A 4,228-nucleotide genomic window follows, 5' to 3' on the forward strand; every position below is an offset into this window, starting at 1 on the left:
CAGTGTTGGATAACCGTTGGATTTTGTTTAGATTTTGCAAATCTAATCAACGTTGAAATAGCAACGTAATTCCAACGTCAATCTAATCAACGTTGAAATAGCAACGTCATTCCAACGTAACGTTTCTCAACATAGGTGAATTTGCCAACATTGAATCAATATTGATTTTAGTTTAGATTTTGCAAATCTAATCAACGTTGAAATAGCAACGTCATTCCAACGTCACGTTTCTCAACATAGGTGAATTCGCCAACATTGAATCAATATTGATTTTGGTTTAGATTTTGCAAATCCAATCAACGTTGAAATTTCAACGTCACTATAAAGTCCTGCTTTTCAACATAGTTTATTTTGTTAAACTGTTTTCACTAAAGTATTGATGTGTTCAACAATAACACTAAACACCTTGAAATGGATACATAAACACTAAGTTTGCGGACACGCACAGTCAGCTAGGAAGAAGCCAATTGGTCAAAGCAAGACCAGGAAGAAGATTAATAAAGACATTTCACTGACGTAAGAAACATGCTTTATTGCATGGCTGCAAGTGTGCCAACATTTCACACAACATCATTTTACACGTGTCGAACTTTAACCTTTAGAAAAACGCAAAAATCTTCCCTTTTTGTTACTTCTTTCTGCCACCGCCACCTATCCTCTCTGGTGCATATTTCAAGTATTTGACCATGTATTCGTCTGCTTTTGTTGTAGTTGTATCAAATGAGCTCAAGACAGCGTCTGATGAGGGGGGAAAAAACAGATCAGTATTAGCAAACATTAACCTCTCAAATTAAAATATTTTGCAAATATCAACTTTTGTGGAATTGCCAATGTTTCAAGTATATAAATTAGTATTTATCAATGTGCAAGGTCATTGATAATCATGTGCTTGGGCAAGCAACAAAAGGCAGTTGGTAGTAACCAGTGCTGCCAGTAGAGAAGTTAGTCTAGAGCCCAGAATGGAGTATTATATATAATATTAGAGCATGCTCTGTAGAGTCCTCCAACTAAAATGATTTCTTCATTTCTTATGAATTATTATTCTGCTTACTATATTCAATTATTTTAAAACACTGTTACAAAACTACTATGTTAAAGCAAACTCACCACAGATTATCTTGTAGAGACGGGTCTTCATGAAGGCAACCTTCCCACTCCTTCCTCTGAGGCTCATTATGGCCATCATTTTATTTGTCATAGTTCTGCCATGGTAAAACAGATTTATATTAGAATATTATATTGCAATCAAGTTCATTATGAAAATGTAGCAGAGAGTGAGTAAGTGGGTGTGTGGGGGGAGTGCATGGCAGTATATGACAGGGAACATCACTGTAAACTAATGCAAAAAAGGAACAAAGTTACTTACGCAGCCATTGACTTGTTCACATGGTCTGCAGCATCAACGCCTCCCAAAGTCTTCAGATGTTTACTCTGAAAAGAACAAGAAACAATAAATTACAAATATAACCAGAAAAAGTGGTCAGTAGAGTCCAGACCTCCACAAAGCAGGCACATGATGAGGACGAGGAGTTTGTAGTGGTCACCAAAGTGAACAAGCCAATTGTCATAATGAAACTTTGCCAGCACTTTACAAGATTAATTATTTAAAACTTACCAGTTCTGCTCCCTCATTCTTGTCCTCCAAGCGATTCTCTAAAGCTTCAAGCTCTTCTTCAGTGTTTGCCGGCTTCACTTCATAACTTGTTCCAGCAGATGAGGTGGTAACATGAATTTTATCCTTGATTTCGACAAGGAGCTTAAGAACTCTCTTCTGGAATTCTAGCCAAAAAAAGAAGCGATTGATTATTATTTTTATAATGTATTGAGTACGCTCTACACCACAAAATCCAAGTTTTTTCATTTGCCCAATAAAAATGCACTGCAAAAACTCAAAATTTTACCAAGAATATTTATGATATTTCTAGTCAAATGTCTATTTTCTATTCAAAATAATCTCATACACTAAAAAGTAACTTGTGTTTAGACAATTTTCACTTGTTTCATGCAAATTTTCACAAAATAAATAGAAAAATTTGCCAGTGGAGCAATTTTTCATTTTGTTCTAGTTGATCAAACACAGCACATTGACACACTTTCCATCCACAAACTTTAAAAATAAGGTTGAGATTTCACATTCAATTCTCATTCAATTTTGCATTTTGTCGTCTCCATTTTTTGTGATACATCTGGGAGTGTAAAATATAAAAACTAAATATTTTTTAGCCTAAATTTTTTATAAAGAAAATCATTTAATTTGAAAATAAGTCATAAAAACAATCAATCAAATGAGGGCTGTCCTCATCATTTTTTAAATAATATCTTCCACATCAACTTGTATTTAAATTTTACAAAAATGTAAATGATTTTTGTTTTAAGGGTTAAATTACTTTCAGATTCAAAAAGATGGTTGGGTTAGGTATGGGGACAACTCACCATTGAAGGAGACTTTCAAGTCGTGTTCTTCCAAATCTGTGGAAAAGAGAAGGAAGAATAATGTGAAATCTCAACCTTATTTTTAAAGTTTGTGGATGGAAAGTGTGTCAATGTGCCGCGTTCGACCAACAGAGGCATCCCTAACACTAGCACACACACTCCCTAGCACACAACGACGGTTCGCGGTTAAACTAGTCTGCACGCACGCACACACACACACACACACACACAGAGAGAGAGAGAACGGCGGTTGGCGGTTAGCTAGCACACAACGGCGGTTCGCGGTTAAACTAGTCTCTTCCCATACACACAATATTAATTGACACAATACGTATTAATATATGTGACAGAGTCAGGCACACACAACATTTATTTAGGAATTTTCTAGTTATAAAATGTGACTTACCGTTTGAGCTGTTACCCCCAAATTCATTCCGAACCGGTCGAGGTCAGAATCTGCCTGACGATGACGACACAGACCCACTTCGAGCATGCGCAATCGGGTGTTGTCTGGAACCGTCAGAGCCAATAGAATCACAGTTGTGTGATGGACAACCGCCGTCCTCCAATCAAGCTCTTGTATTGAACGATATTCCAAAATGATCAATCAGACTGGAGTTGCTCTCAAAGTAGGCCAGGAGATGTAGAAAGCGTCTCAATAGAGCATCACAGTCCCGCCCACAGCCCGAGAGCGCTTCGGTGCCGGAAGTAAATTTCCCATTCATTTTCCCCATTGACGTTTTCGAAAATCCGTATCTAAAGAGTTTTAGAGCATGTCTGAAGATAACCAGCTACGGCTGAACTCATAGGCATACAACATATCATTTCGAGTGAAAAAACGGCGAGAAAATCCAAAAAAAGTCAAAGGTACAAGACTGTGTACATATTTTCATTCCGAGCGAAGGAACTACTCATCCCATAAACCACCGCGCCTCACTGAAGTCGACTGAAGCCACAACCGCGAAAGAGCCTTTAGAGCGACTTTAAAATCTGACGACAGCCACGCGAACTTTTTCTTGTGCCGTTTATAGCAGTTCTTTCAGTAGTAATTGTGTAAATAGACTGGAAAGCATGGCTGGCGGTCCGCGGCTCACGGGTGCAGATCTGGCGGTCCGCGCGGCGTTCTGCTCATCAGTTTCAGCGGCCCACGGGCAGGTTGCTGACAAATGCCTCAACAATTTCCCACTTGTGGTCCATGCTCATTTTATTCATGAAGTTATAGTTCATCCTTAATTTTAATAACATTTAATGTATTTTCTTAATAACAACAAGTGAAAATTAAAAAGTGAAGGTCAGCAAACCAGAAAGTGCATCATATTCAGTTTATTAACTTGCCATGAATTATTACACAAATGTTCAGTAAATGCATGAAGAGCTCTCTATGGCTCTGGGTATGCCTAAGCTAAATATTGTTTTGACAGTGGCATCATAAAATGCTTGATATGACTCATACACCATATATGAAGACTCCTCGGTTCAAATGTCACATCAGTGATACCGTGCAAAAAAACGCAACAGTTTTTTTTCTTTTTTTCTATTTATCTTGAGTCTTCACGAACTTTCGCGGGGTTTACACGAGCTCCACCAATCAGATGCATCACTGTGGGATTGTGGGATTGTTTAGGATTGTGGGTAATGAAGTACTTCTCCAAGACATCGCGAATAAAAGGCATTTATCTCAAAACAAGGTTAGTGCCCCATGAACTTTTGGCGGTTATATGAGCATATACAATCGCTTAGTACTGCCGTAGCTGGTTTTAAGTCTACCATGTATGGTTACGTTTTTATGGCTTAT

The 4,228-nt window shown here is 37.9% G+C and overlaps 1 long non-coding RNA gene across 1 annotated transcript; it reads right to left on the reverse strand.

Annotated features, from left to right (window-relative positions):
• Positions 1-513: 513 nt before the first annotated feature.
• LOC307145906 lies at positions 514-2,927 on the reverse strand. The gene is made up of 6 exons (XR_013819014.1): positions 2,840-2,927; positions 2,434-2,469; positions 1,616-1,779; positions 1,367-1,431; positions 1,108-1,202; positions 514-738 (listed from the first exon to the last, which is right to left on the reverse strand). It is a non-coding gene; the product is annotated as an uncharacterized lncRNA (long non-coding RNA).
• Between the last annotated feature and the right edge of the window lie 1,301 nt (positions 2,928-4,228).

Source organism: Squalius cephalus, assembly GCF_949319135.1.
Source record: "Squalius cephalus genome assembly, chromosome: 18".
Taxonomy (NCBI): Eukaryota; Metazoa; Chordata; class Actinopteri; order Cypriniformes; family Leuciscidae; genus Squalius; species Squalius cephalus.